Here is an 18597-nt window from a genome sequence, read left to right as displayed (position 1 = left end):
TACAAACTGTGTGATCCTGGGCAAATCACTTAACACTATTTGCCTTAATTCCTCATCTGAAAAATAAAGTGGAGAAGGAAATGGCAAACAACTCCAGTATCTTTGCCAAGAAAACCCCAAATGGGGTCAAGAAGAGTGAGTCATAACTAAACAACAACAACAACACACAGAAAAAAGAATCTGAAAAGGGTGGGGTGGTAGAAGGAAGAGTACTTTCCTAGGGTCATGATGAAGTCCAGTGGAGTGTGTTGGGGTAAGAAACAATGAAATGGCTGCCCTGGGTGCCCTCCTTCAGTGGAAGATCTGGGAGGAGAAATGACTTAACAACTTAACTTTCAGGTAATTCCTTTTTCCATCAGTGGCTTTGCTTGCTTTGACTCCATAAAACCTTTATGTCCCCAAGCCTGTGGTTTTCCCCCCACCCCACCCCACCTCTTTTCTACATTATTTTCTATATTGTCTTCCCTCATTAAATTGTAAGCAGGAACTGTCTTTCTTTTTCTTATTTTTATCCCTAGTGTTTAACATAGTACTTGGCACATAATAGGTGCTTAACAAATGTTTATTAAATTGAATTGAATAACCCCCTATATGTAAAATACACTCCCACTCTACCTCTATTTCTTAGAATTCCTATGCTTAAGGAACACCACCAGAAGTTTTCCAAATCCCCTCTCTGCCGGTCCCTTCCCCCAGTGGTGCACCAGGAAGGGCTTGTACTAGCTCCTGAAAGCTGATTATTAAATATTCAATGTGAGCATTTACACTGCAGAAATCAATAAACACTACAAATCAGCGCATGTTGTTAATTGTCTAGACTTAAGAAAAGGATGAATGAATTGTTAATAATGCAGATTAAACTTGAAAATGTGTAGTACCTTTTCAGAAAGCCAGTTCTCAAATATTGCCAGTATACCTCTGCCTCCCTCCTAAAAAGAAAATGCTCTGAATTTATTTTACATAAAATTTGTATATGCTTAATTAGATTTATGTTGTCTCCCTCAATAGAATGACTGGCTTAAGCTATCTCATCACTGCACTCAAAGCCCATATCCTAGTGATTTGGGATCTGTAGCATTATCTTCAATATGCGAATGTGTGTTTGTGTATGTGTGATCTATTTTAAGAATTCTAGGCTCTAAAGCGGGGGTTCTAAACCTTGGGTCCATAAACTCCACCCCTCCCCAGGAGATCTGTGGATAGATTTCAGTTCATCTATGAACTTGGGGAATAAAAATTGTGTATTTATCTTCACCATAATTGGTTTCCTTTGTAATTCTATGTATTTTATTTTATGCATTGAAAAATCTTCATTTCACTGCCAAAGAGGGGTCTAAAGCTCAAAAAAAGGTTAAGGACTCTTGCTCTACAGAGTGCTGCTATATATTCCTTTTAGATCTTGTCATTGATGTTGTCCTGTAGAGGTGTAACTTTAGGTTCTCAGACTAAAGACTACATGTCTTCTCTCTTCTATTTTCTGAATTCACCATGAATGCTACAACATAACCAACTATGCTATTGGCTTGACCTTCATGTCTAACCCTTCATGACTAGATCTGTGACCTTGAAAGACTGGAACCTTCAGCCAGCTCCACCATGCAGCTGGCATAGGTGCATTGGGCCAGAAATAGTTGAAGCAAAAAACCTTAAATTAGGGAGAATAAAGAATTAGAGTGAATGCTACCCCTGAAATATTGCCAATTCCTGCTTTACATTATAGCTAACCTAAATCTTCCCAACTATAGCTTTCTTCAATTTGTAATAGAAATAAAGACAATGTAAGGGTCATTCTCCATATCAGAGTTAATCCAGTCCAAAAAAAATGGGAGTCTTTCCCTAAATAACCAGAGCAACAAAGAAGGTCATGATGAGATTCACAGGACCATAAAATAAACACTACATACACACATACACACATATATTTATGTGCATGTGTATATATGTGTGTGTATAAAACACTTTGAACCTACAGTATATATGTATATATAATATGTATGTACATATATAATATGTATGTACATATATAATATGTGTTGGTGGGGGTGGAGTAGATGCTTAGGATATGCAGAACAATGGGAAGAGGTGATTATATCTAGGACAGAGAATTTGAATGGTACTAATGCAAGCAGTGAAGGGCTAACAGAAAGCAACAGAATCATTTATTTATTTATTTTTTTACTGTACTGTTGTCTCCTCTATTTCTATCATAATTGTAATGGGCAGCTCTACCTCAGGCTAGTTTTCAGTTACTTTTGGTTCTGTGTTGGAATGAAATGATACTTCTGTAGGTAGTTTAACAGTAAATGAGAAGAGGCTTACTTAGCTCTTCTAGCATAGAAAGGATCTTTCACGAGGATAATGCAGCACTTGACTTGCATAGACATAGCTCCCCTAGCTCCCACATAGAGGGGAATTTGGTCAGCAGGGCAGGATGTGGTAACTTATCTAGTCTTGAGACACCTTCCAAACCAGAAAGGCCCGATTTTGTGGTGAGCAGGCCTATGTCTTCCTTAGGTGATTAGGAAATCAAAGTCACTAAGGCCAAATGCTACGAGGAAGCTGCATCAAAGAAGGTCAGTTGGTCAACAAATATTTATTAACTATGTGCCAGACAGGATATTAACACTGTGGATACTAATATAAAGAAGAAACTCTCTGGCCTCAGGGAGCTTACCATTGAATGGCAGAAGACAACACAAAAAAAAAAAGAAGCTAGAAAGGGGATGATGGGGTATAACCTGGATGGGAGCATGGTGGAGAGTCAGAGAAATCCCAAAGTAGTGCAGCCAGGTGAGAAATGAGTTTGGGTTTGAGTTTTAGCTCTGAGGACAATCAAAGACTCAGGTACCAGCTTTGTCACCTTTAACGGTGACAAAGCTTAATCCATGTGAGGACAGAGTAAGGAAGGGGAATCCTGGTAGATTATGATCCTATCACAATAATCAGCTCTGGAATGCTTCTTACTTTCTCAAAATGGAAGCTCTTTTATTCAACAAAAAAAAAACATTAAAAAATCATAACTGACACATGACTTTGTCATTGTATACAATATTATTCCCTAGCGGTTCCTCTTGAAAGTCTAACAAGAGGAAGGAGGTATATTTCAATAGATTTCATTCTTCAGGATCATAGTTGAGTTTTCAGTTATCCAGTTGTGTTTCAGTTACCTAGGACTTGTTTCAAAGATCTTTTCCATTAAATTTTGATGGCCAAACCTAATTCTTTCTTCATGACTCTAGGTTAAGTCAGAACCCTAGGTTTCAAATGTATTCTACATCAAGATAACTGACCTCCTGATAGACACGTGAAGAGAAGAGCACATAGGTTGACCTCTGGTCATTATGGTCTTGCTGCACAACTCTGGTCTTCTTGCTAAGTTAGTTCAAGCAAGCAGGAAAGTGCAGTGGACAGGACTCTGACCCGTGAGCCAGAAGACCTGGTGCAAGTTCCAATCTTCTGAACTTTATGAGCCATAAGAAGGTGGGCAGATCAACTCAGTTTCAGTTTTCTAATTTATAAAATGCAAATGATAATGTATGAAGTATCTACATGATAGTGCTACTGTGAGGATCAAAGGGAATACCACAAATAAAGTGATTTTTGTTGTTATTATTCTGTTGTTGTCTGACTCTTCATGACCCCATTTGGGATTTCCTTGGCAAAGATATTGGAGTGGTTTGCCATTTCCTTCTCCAGTTCATTTTATAGATGAGGCAACTGAGGCAAACAGGATTAAGTGACTTACCCAAGGTCACACAATTACTAAGTGTTTGAGGCCAGATTTGAACTCAGGAAGATGGCTTTTCCTGACTCCAGGCTTGGCACTCTGTCCTCTGCACCACAAAGCTGACTAAGAGTGATTTTTTTAACAAGCATTTTGTGTTGTTGTTCAGTTGTTCAGTCACATTTGACACTTTGTGACCCCATGGACAGGCCCTTCTATCCTCTACTATCTCTTAAAGTCTGTCCAAATTCATGCTCACTGTTTCCATGATATTGCCAGGGGCAACTAGGTGGCACAGTGGATAGAGCACTGGCTCTGGAGAAAGGAGGATCTGAGTTCTAATCTGGCTTTAGACACTTACTATCTGTATGACCCTAAGCAAGTCACTTAACACTGCTTCAAAGAAAAAAAAGATACTATCTATCCATCTCATTGTCTGATGTCCACTTTTCCTTTAGCTTTCAATCTTTCCCAACATCCTCTTTTCCAAGGGGCCCCATCTTCTTATTTTGTGGCCAAAGTATTTAAGCTTTGGCTGTAGTACTTGAATTTCCAGTGAATCTCCTGAATTAATTTCTTCAAATACTGACTGATTTGTCTCCTTGCTGTCCATGTCTCAAACATCTTCTCCAGCACCATAATTCAAAAGCACTGATTCTGTTTCACTCAGCTTTTCTTATGGTCTAACTCTCACAGTCATACAATGCTGCTAGAAAGACCCTAGTTTTGACTATTCAAACCTTTGTCAGCAAGGTGTTGTTTCTGCTTTTTATTATGCTGTCCATATTTGCCATAGTGACTTGGAAGGAAGCTTTCCCTCCAAGGAGCAAGCATCTTTTAATTTCATGGCTGCAGTTGCCATTTGCAGCAATCTTTGATCCCAAAACAAGCATTTGTTAAGCACCTACTATGTGCCAGGCTATGATTTTACAAATATTGTTTCATTTGGTTGTCACAACAACTTTAAGAAACTGAAGAAACTAAGACAGGCAGAGATTAAGTGACTTGTCCAGGATCACACAGCTAGTTGGTGTCTGAGGCTAAATTTGAATTCTGGTCTTCAGGACTCCAGACCCAATACTCTATCCACTGCCAGGCTGCCTCAAGTAATCTGCATAATTTAAAGCACTGTATGAATTACCTTTTTTAAAAAAATTACATAAATACAAAGTATCACAGTATAAACTGATTGAGGCCTAGAGTGACAAAAATCTACAATGAATTCAGTAACATTTCTAATAAATTATTATATTATGTTAGTATTACGCTAATCTCAAAGGTCTGAAAAATAGCAAACTATTCAAATACTAGTTATGCTAATTGTTCAGACCTTTAAAAATATGTTTGTTGAGGGGCTAGGAGGCGCAGTGGATAGAGCACCAGGCCTGGAGTCAGGAGGACTGAGTTCAAATCTGGCCTCAGACAGCAGATATTTCCTGGCTGTGTGACCCTGGGCAAGTCACTTAACCCTGATTGCCTCATCAAAAAAAAAAAAAGTTTGTGTCTTTTACTGGGTCACTTATTAAGATGGTTGGTTCTCTTAGAATTTCTGGACCCTGGAAGTCTAGTTCACATAGTATGATAGAGAGGAAAGATAATTCAGGGGACTTGGGTTCAACTCTTATCTCTGACACTACCTTCTGTGACCTTGTCCAAGTTACTTAATCTCTCTGGGCCTCAGTGTCCTCATATGTAAAATGAGGGCATTGGACCTGAAGACCTCTGAGGTCACTGACAGCTCTATCTCTATGATCCTTGACACTGGATCAGACGCCCTAACCAGCTTATTATCCAATTTATTACCCATTATTCATACTTCAATGGAATGAATGCAGAAAATCTACTTCCACAAACATACATTGTGGAGAAAAGCAGCCGACAATTTACAGATTGAGCAGATAGTACCGGGTATTTGGAACGAACAAAGAGTCAGCCAGGTGTATTTGTGTGAAGACTCATTTTGAAGTTTCTTTCCTATCAGTCACAAATGACACATCAGGAATCTAAAACCATTGACCCAAAACAATAACTCGCACCACATGTTTTGCTTGACCCCTTGAGATAACTCTCAGGACTCTAAGGAGTCCTTGGCCCATGATCTGGAAACCACTGAACTTTATCATTCTTTCTCTCCAATTCATTTCATAAAGCAATTATTCAGCACTCAATATGTGCCAGATATTAGGATTCCAGAGACAAAAAAAGTCAAAATCTGCTCCTGTCCTCAATGACCTAACATTCTATTTGTGTGTGGGAGGGTGGGGGTAGGAGATTAGGGGGATGGCAACATGTATACAGATAAGTAAATGCTAAGTTAACTGTGGCAGAAATAAAAGCATTACCAATATATGAGATAAGGAAAGACCTTTCATGCAGTTATTATGTAAGTGTCTATAATGAAAAATTTCAGGATGATACTGAATACTAAAAATTCAACAAAAAAAATTCAAAGTATGTACAATTATACTCCACCCTGGAAGAGAAACAAAGAAAAATAAATCTCTTCCCTCAAGTTGCTTATAATTTAGTAGTTGGAGATAAAACATGTACAAAGAGAAATAAATTTCAGATTAGAATATAATAAATATATAAGAATGATATAGAACTATTATATCAAGTAAGGGAAAAATATTTTTGGAAATCAGGGAAAGCTTCATGAGAAAATGACATTTGAAATGGATTTTGAAGCATGGTTTGGACATCATTCTGTAGAGATGAAAGAAAGAATATTCTGGATATAATAACATTTGACTTTTTTCTATAAATATTATAAAATCCCATCCTTGTTTAATTTGGAAATATATTAAAAGTCTGACCTAAAAAATTTCTTCTAATAGAAAAATATTCAATATATCATAAAAATAAGCTCCTTTAATCTCTAATTGAGTTTAAAAATAACTCAGGAAGCAAAAAAAAAAAAGATAGATGGTGGAGTTTTTCCGTTTCCCCTTCCTACTTCTTTTAGAAGGCAAGAAATGACAAATTGCATTTTTAGTATTTGAAAAAAAATGTCAGCCATTGTCAGAATTCTTTGGGTCTCATGCAACAGTAGAAAAGAAAACTGCAAAATTTTACTTGAATGCATTTATGAGTGCATAAAGAATCATGAAGACAGCAGGTGGGGTTTTTAAATAATCAGTCATCTTTCACTAATGGTATATTTCAGACCTTTGCTGCCGATCACACCCTAAGTGGACCATGACATCTCTTCCCCCTTCAACTTCCAATTTGTCTCTGTCGTGTTGGGTCATAAGTATAACCCCACAGCCACCAAGATGAGGGAGAACATTGATTACTCACTAAAACGCACTGTGCTATGAAAGACTGAACTTGTCTTTCTTGATTAATGGCAAACAGCTCCACTTTATATAGTTTTATTACCATACCCATTCAAAATTGAAACTGGCAGCATACTGAAATTGTAGGGGGAAAGTTGAGTAAAGTTTAAATATGGTTTAAATTCTGCAGTCAAATCTCTTCTTATCTGAAAGGATTTGATTGATAGTTACCTAACTGATAGTTACAAGTGGTTAGGGTATTCACATATCATGTTTGTGTGGTGGTCAGTTCTACATTACAATGCCTTAGTACAATTGTAGGCTTTAGGTACAGCCTTCCTAATGGAGGCAGCTAAGTGACCCAGTAGATTGAGGACTAAGCAGAGAGGCAGGAAGATCCAAGTTCAAATTCAGCCTCCAACACTTACTAGCTGTGTAACCCTGGGCAAGTCACTTAACTTCTGTCTGCCTCAGCTTCCCCAGCTGTGAAATGGGGATAATAATAGCACCTACCTCCTAGGTTTGTTGTAAGCATCAAATAGGATAATATTTTGTAAAGCATCTGGACCATTGTAGTCACTTAAATGCTTTTTACTCCCTTTCCTAATAGTTTAAAAAAAATCAGGCACAGAGAAACTTTATTCAACTCATAAAACAGGTACATAATATGGCTTCCTTTACCAACTCCACTCTTTAGTATTGCTAATAGAATTGGTAAGAGCCTTTAGGGCAGAGACCCTCTCTCTTTCTCTCAAAAAAAAAAAAAGAAAAAACCCAACAACTATATCTACATCTGTCTGTCTGTCTGTCTGTCTGTCTGTCTGTCTGTCTCTCTCTCTCTCTCTCTCTTTCTCTCTCTCTCTCTCTCTCTCTATCTATCTATCTATCATAACCCTAGTGCTTAGCACAGTGTCTGGTACATAGAAGTCTCCTAATAAATGCTTATTCATTCATCTTCTAACTAGATCCTCACTCCATTCATAAGCTAATACAATCAATCTTCACAGTTATAAATTCCCAGGGAAACAAACACAAAAATGAATGGAAGTAGAATGCAGCCATCAAACTCGCTTTAAACTTGTTGCCAAAGTGTCTGTCCTCAAACCCTAACTGGATTTTAAAGGCCTGAGGGCCCAAAGTGATTTTTTTTTAACTTTCTTATTGTAGCAACAAGAATTCAGAAGGTAGGTGGTCATCGACAGGATCAATCACACCACCTTCAATTTTGTAGCACCCTTCTTGGAGGTCTCTCATACACTGACCTTGGGCTGAACTTCACTCACATTGTAATGTCTACTAAAATGTGAATCCAAGGTGGTAGGGCTCCAGGCAATCAGAATGCAAAAGCATTCCTGAGAGGGAAGAAGTAAAAATCAATGAAATAGAAGGGAGCCAAATATTTAGAAGTGATGTCCACATTCCTTCGGATGAATTGTAGTTTGGTTCCTATTTGATCTGGACTGGTTCACCCACTTTCTTGTGCTTGTGTGTGTGTGTGTGTGTGTGTGTGTGTGTGTGTGTGTGTGTGTGTGTGTGTTTAAAGCTCTTATACATTTTGAAAGATCTGTTCTGATAGTGGAATATAGACCTCCCAGTACACAATGTGTGGGAGCCTTAAAAATCTGTGCTCATCTGTTTTCTACACTACATTTAATAAAATGTGAGCTCACTCTCTACAACTGTCAGAGGTTTCTGAAATCTTCTCTGTGTGTCTTGTCATGCTATGTAAATCCTTTTTTTTTAAATGTAGCTCACCTTACATAAATTACATTCTCCTTCCTGTAAAACTTCCAAACACATAAAGGAAGATCTTTGACTACTTTAAAAGCCTAATGACTTTATCACACAGAGATGGTTAATGGTTACATTACTCATCCACTGTGTGTGGCAAATGTTAGAATCTCTTACTCGCAAATTTGGCATTTGGAATTTGTGGTTGCCTAAAGTATCAAAACCCTTACCTCTGTGAAAGAAAGTCTTTCTCTTCTACTTTAAATTTGAAACACTTGTTCTTACATATGCTTTCTGAGCTTTTCCACCTGAATATCTACTGGATGATGGAAAAATTAGTTATTAGTTACCCAAAGACTAAGACGTTAGTTCTCTGTGGCATGAAGTGAAAAAGAAGATCAGAATTAAATAGGTTTGATTAAGTAGTCAATATGGAAAGTCCAAAACCAAAAACTTTACTATTTATTTGCTTACATGTATAATTTATACAAAAATCTGAGTTATTTCAATAATTGGGGATTAGTAAATATAACTGTCTTCTTCCAGCTGGAGGCCTAGAAGCCTGCCTTGGAAGTTTTAATTCTTTCATCTCTTAGTACTTTTGCCCCAGGGCCCTGCCGTCCTTGATTCACCTGACTCAATGTTACAGGCAAACCCCAGCTGTACTTCATTTTTCTTCTAATTTTTCAGCGATCTTCTGACCAGCACCTTGCCACAGTATATACCCTCAACTGATTTAATGACTGATAATAGCTAAGTGCATGATACTTCATAGAGTATTTGTATTTTAACATAGAATATTCTGATCATAGGGTTATAAGATTTGAATCTGTCAGGGGCCTCAAAAACCATCTAGTCCAATTGTCTCAATTTATAGATGAGGAAACATGTGGACCAGATAAGCAGTAATATGTCACATAGGTAATAAGTTGTAAGCCCAATATTTGAGGCCACATTTTTTGGTTTCAAATTCGGTATCCTTCCTGTCATATCATGGGAATGGGAAATCATTAACCCATAAGGATTAATCTCTATGACAAAACTTAAGATACCATGATAGAGAGTTAGGGAAATATGTGAAATCTGGGACTTTACCAAACCGTAGTATGCAACAGGAATTACGTAGCAAATTATCTAGCAAAGAAACAAGCAAAACAAAAAAAAAAAAATATCTAATTTTCAATGTCAATAAAAAATAACCACTCAAATAACCACTTTCTGTTTTATGAAGTGATATATGCCTTATTCATTAAGGAAGGTATTACCCTGGATAATCTTGGAAAGGGCTTTATAATGAAAAATGTGCTATCCTATGGGTAGAAAATATTTATATTTTCAACTTACCATTGAAAATATTAAATGTATATAGGTTATATACCCCAAAGGGGAGATCTGTAATGCACAGGAGGATAGCATTTGCTAGTTCAGTATGAGAACTCCTGTATAACAATATGATTTCTAAGTTCTGATTCTAAACTGCTGGATAAACCACTCTGAAAAGCTTCTCAACTTCTGGTATTTGTGCCATGTTGGCCGTGGATTCCATTTCAGTTTATGGGTTTCCTCAACTTTAGGCCAGGACACTTTAGGCACTCTCTTCCCATTTGAAAAGACCTCTTCCTGAAACTCCAAACTGAGGAGCCAGCACACATAAACCTAAAATGCTGCTGTGTTCAGTCAAAGATAAAAGCCATTTGACTTCCTAAAGTTCTATGTGGCATACCACTGAGATTTGCATGAAGAAAATTTCAAAGCAATGGTTTCAACAGGCTTTAAAAACCATTAAGTATTGTGTTTCCAGGGATCTGAACTTTGACCAGGTTCTACTTGGTATTCAGACTAATCTATGAATAAGAAAGGATATTCTATACTATATTCTTTTGTAAATGATGAAAGCAACTGGATTTAGTACCAAAGGTAAATGGCAGTAAAATTGAACCTTAAAAGAAGAGAGAAAATGAGAAGAAGGTAATGGTTCCTTTCACTTGGCATGAACAAGGGGAAGGGTGGGGGAGGGAGATTCAAATTTGGGAAGAAGGGTGCCTTGGGATAGAAAATGTTCAGTGTGGATAATGCTTTCTCTAGGAAATAAATTTTCTCTCTTCTTCACAATAGGCTGCCTGGCTCAAAAAGACAGATTCTCATTTCCACATACTAAAGCTCCTTGTTTTTGGCAGATCATTTCAAGGACATACCCCAGAGAATTACCAACAGAACCAACATGTAGAAAAAAATCTTCACAGAATTTCAGAATTAGAAGGGACCTTAAGAGCCACCTAGTCAAATCCATAGCTTATTGTTTTAAAATAATAATAATTTCCTCTACTGCATGTCTAACAGGTGGTTGTCTAGCCTTTGCTTAAAGACCTTCAGTTACAAGGACCCCACCACCTTCTAAAACAACCCATCATGTGTTGGTGGCTTTAATTGATAAGACAGCCAAAAATTGCCTCATTGCAACTTTTAGTCACTGTTGAGATCAGCTATCATATTTTCTTCCACCTAACAAGTCTTCTCTAGGCCAAATCCTTCAACTAGTGTTTAGAGTTTGTCCTAAGTGATAAGTAACAGAAAGTGGTTAATGAGCTTCCTAAAGATAACCATCTCACAGAGAAGGAACTGATGTAAAAGAAGAATATATTATGTACCAGGCACTATGCCACAAGAACAAAAATGAAAGTCTCTTCCCTCAAGGGACAGACATAGCTGTTATTAAGAAAAGTTTGGATTTGCAAGGTTGGGGCTCCTATGTTGTTTTTGTTGTTGTTGTTGTTTTGTTAGCTATTCATCTATAATCATCCTGAACTCTTTGGTTTTATGTCATGTCAGTCCAAAATTACCTCTTATTGAGCTACTAGAGTCTCAGAGCCAGCAATGACCTCAATGATCATTTAGTCCAGTTGTCTCACTGTATAGAGGCTGAAATGAAGGTCCAGAGACTTAACTAAGGTAACACAGTTGGCTGTCAAACACTAACTCAAAGTTTCAAGCCTGAATCATCTTTCTTTAGTCTGACAATGGCAAATTTCAGCAGTTGTTTGTTACTGTAGTTGTTGAAGAATTGTGAAGAAAAATGTTAATGTACCTCAGAAATACTGTCTCATCAAAAATGAGGAGAAGCAAAGGGAGGTAGCCAACACTCCTAAGAGATATCATTGCTCTTTGAATTCAGCTCAGACTCAAAGTCTATTTGGAATTTTGGAATTTCCTGTTCAGGTGATGAGAACTCAAGGTGGATGAATAGCATTAAATCTATCAATCAAAAAGATGGTATTAAGTGTCTACTGTATGACAGGCACTATTCTAAGCACTAAGGATATAAAGAAAAAACAGCCCCTGCCCTCAAGAACTACATGCCAGTGTAACAATACAATATGAATACAGAGTAAATGAGAATGAATCTTGGAGGAGATGGCATTCATGGCTAAGGAGGACCAGTGAAGGTATCAGCATTTTCTTTCAATATTCAGAGCTATCAATTTTTCCTCTAGTTACTGGATCAATAATAATCTTTCATCACTCTGTTATCTCATTTTGCCATGTTCAAATAAGATGCGATAAGCAGGGAAACTTGGTTGTCTCTATGTGTACTTTAATGTAGGACACCATGGCAAGATGGGGGGGGGTGGAAGATTTTGGAGCTTCAGAAGGCTTATATACCTGAGCAAAGGACTTTGGTCTTCAAGCCTGCCAAGCTGGCATCTTGCGCAGACTTAATATCGACTAAAAATAAAAAACCTCCCATATGGGATTACTGTCATATAATTTCTATATATTGCTGACTTCAAAGACTGAACCCTTTACCATGCTATTTCAAATCATCTTAAAAATAAAAAGGATGAAGCCTGGGATAGGTGACCCATATAACAGCTCAGCTGGACAATATGGATATTTCTGAATTTTAAGCAGGAAGTACCCACGGCATACATACTTCCACACCTACAATTCCAGGATATAAAGATGAGGGAAAGATTCAAATCAAGTGATCTTTTAGAACTCTGATCTCATTGAATTAAAGATAATGGAGCCAAGGTCATATTTTTTTTTTAATAAGAGCAAGAAAGAGAAAAACAAGAAGACAGAGTCATTTTTTTAAAGAATGAATAGGTTATATGAATTGATGAAAAGTCAGGAAAATAGAATCAGAAGAACAATATACACAATGATACTTCAGTAGAAAGAGTGTTGAATGTAGACTTATAGAACCTGAGTTCAAATCTGCTTGTGCCGTTTAGAACCTGTACAACTTTGGGCAAGTCACTTAACTTTTCTGAGATTCATTTTCCTTATCTTTAAAATAAGGAGTTTGGTCCAGATGGCCTCTGAGGTCCTTTCCAGCTCCAAGATATTTGCTCCTATGAATTAAAGTAATGTAAATTTAAAAAAAGAGTAAGAATAACAAAGTTAAACTGAACAAATATAACTACAAAACCTGAGACTAAAGAAGAGATGAGAAAATATACTTTTTTTCCCCCTTCTTTGCATAGGTGGTAAACTATGGGTGTGGAAGATCGCATACATTTCTATATTTCATTGATTTACTGAACAAATTTCCCTGACTGCCCCTTCTTCCTTCCTTCCTTCTTCCCTTCTTTTCTTCTTTCCTTCCTTCCTTCTCTCATGATTTCTTTCCTTCATTTCTTTTTTCTTTCTCTTTTCTTTCCTTTCTTTCTTCCTTCCTTTCTTCTATATTTTTAAATTCTTTACTACAAGGAAAGGTTCTCTCAGTAGAGTAGAAGAATGGATATAATTGAAAAGGAAGCTACCACATAACAAAATGTATCTTTGTTTTCTTTTATAAAGACAGAAAAACAAGAAAGGGAGGCATTGGAAAATTGCAACATTATATCAAAATGCATGAAAACATTAAGAAAATTTCAAAAATAATTAACCATAATATAACTTATCTGTACAAAGATTAACAGAGACTTTTTTGATGTATTAACAAGTCCTAATGGACAAGGCAATCAGTTGAAATGAACTTACTGCTGGTGTGAACACATTAGATAGCTTATGAACTTTTTGTGATGTATAATGTTTATTTTTTTGTATTTCTCCTTTATACCTCTCATGTCTCATATACATGGGGCACCTGTTAGAAATTATAAATTCATGTAATTGTATAACTGGAGGAAATATTTGAAGGTCGTTTAATCCAAGCCTCTGTCCTAGGCAAAATAGAACTAAACCATAGTAACTAAAAAGGAGAATAAGAACAAAAAATCTCTCACTTTCTTGAATATTATCAACATTCCAAATATTCCCAATTCTACATCTTCTTTCCAAGACAAACATTAAGAAAAAAAAAAACAATGTCCACACCGTTCCCTATAGAAATTTTGTTGCTCTATGGAGGAGAAATGGCAACAACCCAAGCAGAAATTCTCCAGTTTATTTCTACATCTGGTTGGGAGACCACCACTGCAAGGAGGTGGGAAGTTGGGATGCTTGGTAGTATTAGAGGAGCTTAGTTAGGCAGAAAGCCAGAATACACTCAGAACAGAAGAATGCTCTCCAAAGATAGTCCATCTGACCAGCAAAAATAAAGCCAGCCTTCAGGAATGCACAAAAGCAGATGAATATGCTTTTACTACTTTTGCTATTTGGAATAATTAGCTTTTTTTGTTAGAACTCCTGAGTATAGACCCATGAAAGAAAAATAAAAACACTGCTGTCTTTCATTACATTCAACCTGATGGCATAAGCAAGGGGAGATGAAGAATTCTCAGCACATCTGCCTGGATTATTTGTCTCTGTGATACATACTGTGTTTTCTTCATTCTCCTGCTAGGTAGCAATTCCACATCTCTGAGGGGCGGATTCAAGACTGACACTCCTATTTGTTTAATAGGACCTTGCATTTAAAGGAAATCTATGGGAGTACCAGAGACGATGTGAATTGAGCCCTGAATTCTGTTTAGCTGATTTAATTTTGCAGGGGAGCAAAAGGGAGCACACAAGCGGGGTATAGGTGAGAGGACTATCTTATCAGGAACAAAAAACATTATATTATCTTTGTCTCTTCTTAAGATGCTACATACCTCCAACCCGTCTGCTCACTATCACTTTAATTATATTTCTATTACTGGATTTCATTTAATTGTTTATTTGAATTTAAACAAACCTCAAAAACTATCAGAGAGCAGAAAAATCCAAATACTATCTTCCTAAGATCTCTTTTGCTTTCTTAGTTTTCTTTGGCTTTCTCTACTAAGTTAACATGTTAGATCATTGTTTTAAACATCATTAAACATTAAGCAATTTTAAAATTAAACTAATTATTTTTTAATCATAATAGTGATGTGTATATTTACATAAACTTCATGTTATCTAACCTGGAACAATTCTTTGCATTTTGGCAGGCCCCATCTTAGTATTATGCAGATGGGCAAAATCATTTAGAAAAAAAAATACAACTTATTTAACATAAAATATAATATTCAAATAGTTCAACAGATCTGTGATCTCCCCAATGTGGGCATAACTTCTTCTGATGAAGGTTACAACCCACCAATACTTCCCATACTGTGTGACTTTTGCCTACATCCTCCAGAAATTTATGGTTGGTAGGATGGGAGATACTCAACAGGTTAAAGGCTTTCGTGTTTTGACATCGAAAGAATACCAGGAGACCCTTGGGCAGTCAACTGCATATCCCTCACTCTCATATAAACTGTCCAGACACATCTTTGATACTATCTTTTAAACCACCTCTATGGCATAATTCCTTCTTTGTAATGTTCGAGGCACTGCTGAAATTCACTAGTGCCTCTTCTCTTGCCTTTGAGGCAACTCCTAACTTTAATCCTTAGAGATTGTCATCTTTCATGAATGCAGCCATACAACAACATTGGAAGGAAGCATGTTCATGTTGGAAAGATAGGCTTTTGTCTCAGGAAGAAGTCTTGGGTCATTAAAAGAATTTTTCATTTTTCCTAATGTTGTCCAGTCACTTTTTTTCCTTCTTTTCAATTCTAGGCCTAGTTCTTTGTCCATTTGCAAGAGCTGCACGGGTCATCCAGCTAACTGTATAGCAGAGGCTGCAGGTTCCCCACCCCTGGTCTAGACAGTAGGTATTCTTCACTCACTTGGTTTTTCCAATGTGGATAGTTAGTCCAAACTAACAGTGATGCTGGATCTCATTTAGAAGGTTCTTCAGAACCTTCTAGGGCATAGTGCAATCAGCAAAGTGTAACCTGCAAACTGGAACATCTGGTGGAACTTATTATCTATGGGGAATCCTCCTTGACTTGATCCCTACTGATCTTCCTTTGACTTCCAGCATCTTAGGTTTGAATTCTGGAGACTAAAGCAATAATTTCCAAGATGTTTTCCCAAACTTTAGCTCCAAATTAAACCAATTTCCATCAATAGAAGAGTCCATTCTTTTCTGAGTGTCCTCAACAAGATCATGTGAGTGATATTTGTGATATATAGTGACATATTACAAAGCCTTTATGAATTTTTCATTCAAACTAAATTGACATAAATCTCACAACTAGCCTCAAGGTTACTCTTCAAAAGGCTAAAATCCAGTGACCCAAAGGGGATTACAAGAAGTTTCTCATTTACAGTAAATCAAGAGTCAAGAGCTTAGCTTACATGAGAGAGACCAAACAAACTACATGAGGGAAGTCAAACAAATTTCCCTAAGAAAATAATTAAAAAACAAAAAAACAAAAAAATTTCCAAGTTAGGTGCATCTACTTTAAAAGGATTAAAAGTCAAATTAACCATTAAAACACACACCTTGATGGTTTTCTTAGTAAACCTCTTTTTCCTAAACCACACCCCTCCAAAAAGAATCTGAAAGTAGGGCTTCAGTTCAGAGTCTTTATTTTTGGCTTAAGTCCCTTCTCAACATTTCTGACATTCCAGCCCTACCAGGTAACCTGGTAGGAAATCATCACCTTTCCTGTCACAGGAGTTTTTGTAGAGAGCAAATTATAGCCTCCTAGAATCCCAAAATAAAAGAGAGCCAACCAACACACCTGTTTCCAGGCTGATTTCTTCTAAGTAGGTTTCTGGAGGTTTCTTCTTTATGCTCATTCATGCATCTTCACACTACTACTTGTCTCCTGAAGATCAAGACCTCGGAGAGGCTACTTGTTGAAAATTTTCCTCCAACTCAGAGGATGATGGATTTATCAGCTACTTCAGTAGGGTGCTCTTCAATATCTCTAAGGTGACTTTTATATAAGTTAGTGCTTAAGAAATATTTGCTGAAAGTCAAGTGAGCAGAACCAGGAGAACACTGTACACGATAACAGCAATATTATACAATGAGCAACTGTACATGATTTAGCTATTCTCAGCAATAGAATGATCCAAGACAATTCCAAAGGATTTCTGATGAAAAATGTTATCAATTTCCAGAAAGAGAACTGATGGAGTCTGAATACGGATTGAAGCATACTTTTTTTTTTACTTTCTTTAACTTTTTTTTAATCTATGTTTTCTTTCACAAGATGGCTAATGTGAATATATGTTTTGCATATGTATACTCTATATCAAATCGTTTGCTTTCTCAGTGGGGGAGGGGAAAGGGGGAGGGAGAGAATTTGAAATTCAAAATTAAAAAAAAGAATGTTAAAAATTGTTTTTACATGTAATTGGAAAAAATATACTTAAAATTTCCAATAAAAGAAAAGGAAATTTTGCTGAATGCATAAATGCATAGCATCACAAAATGTTAAAATTAGAAGGGATGGTTAGAAATATTTTGGCCAAATGCCCACATTTTTCAGATGGGAAAACTGAGAACTATACCTGATTGCAAAATTCCTTTCCAGTCTAATGTGCCATTCTTAATGAATTCTCTGGTTTAGCCAAACTGACTTTCTTGCTCCCCCTTATGCTAGATATTCCATTTCTAATCTCTTTTTTTTTTCCTAATAACTTTGTTATTACTACAAATGAAGTTCTTGCCAAAAGATGGGTCTACAAAGGGTTTAAGGCTGCTGACCTGTTAGTCTAGCACACATTCATCTTTTACAATTCTCAAAATCCACCTTGCCATTTTGTTTTTTTTATTAATTCATTCTGATTTATCAACAATCACTTCCATATACTCTTGAGTTTAAAATTTTTCTCCCCCTTCCTCCCCACCACCTTCCCCAAGATGGTGTACAACCTGATATAGGCTCTCCATATATATTCCTATTTAACATATTTTCACATTAGTGAAATATGAATTAGAATTAGTGAAATAAGGATTAGAACCAATAGGAGGAACCACCAGAAAGAGGAAACAAAACTCAACAGAAGAAAAAAATAGCAAATAGTATGCTCCAATATGCATTCAAACTCCATAGTTCTTTCTTTGGATGTGGATAGCATTTTCCATCATGAGGCCTTTGGAGATGTCTTAGATTCTTGTATTGCTGGGAAGGGTTATCAGTCATCGCACAACATGGCTGTTACTGTGCACAACATTCTCTTGGTTCTGCTCACTTCACCGAGCATCAGACAATACAAGTCTTTCCAGGTTTTTCTTAAGTCAACCTATTCATCATTTCTTATAGCACAATAGTACTCCATTACATTTATATACCACAACTTGCTCAGCCATTCCCCAATTGATGGGCATCCTCTCAATTTCCAATTCTTTGCCACCACAAAAAGAGCTGCTATAAATATTTTTGTACATATGGATCCTTTTTCCATTTGTATGATCTCTTTAGGATACAGCCCTAGAAGTGCTATTGCTGGGTCAAAAGTATACACATTTTTATAGCCCTTTGTGCATGGTTCCAAATTGCTCTCCAAAATGGTTGTATCATTTCACAACTCCACCAACAATGCATTAGTGTTCCAATTTTCCCATATCTTCTCCAACATTTATTATTTTCTTGTTTTGTCATC

The 18597-nt window shown here is 36.7% G+C and overlaps 1 long non-coding RNA gene across 1 annotated transcript in view; it reads left to right on the top strand.

Annotated features, from left to right (window-relative positions):
* The first annotated feature begins 214 nt into the window (after positions 1 to 214).
* LOC114023139 overlaps positions 215 to 18597 on the top strand; it is a 146248-nt gene continuing 127865 nt past the window's right edge. The window contains exon 1 of the long non-coding RNA XR_003566750.1: positions 215 to 339. This is a non-coding gene — a long non-coding RNA (uncharacterized LOC114023139). The remainder of the gene's footprint in view (positions 340 to 18597) is intronic.

This window comes from Vombatus ursinus, unplaced genomic scaffold (assembly GCF_900497805.2).
Source record: "Vombatus ursinus unplaced genomic scaffold, bare-nosed wombat genome assembly UNPS02014816.1, whole genome shotgun sequence".
NCBI lineage: Eukaryota > Metazoa > Chordata > Mammalia > Diprotodontia > Vombatidae > Vombatus > Vombatus ursinus.
This window is presented reverse-complemented; position numbering and strand designations above follow the sequence as displayed.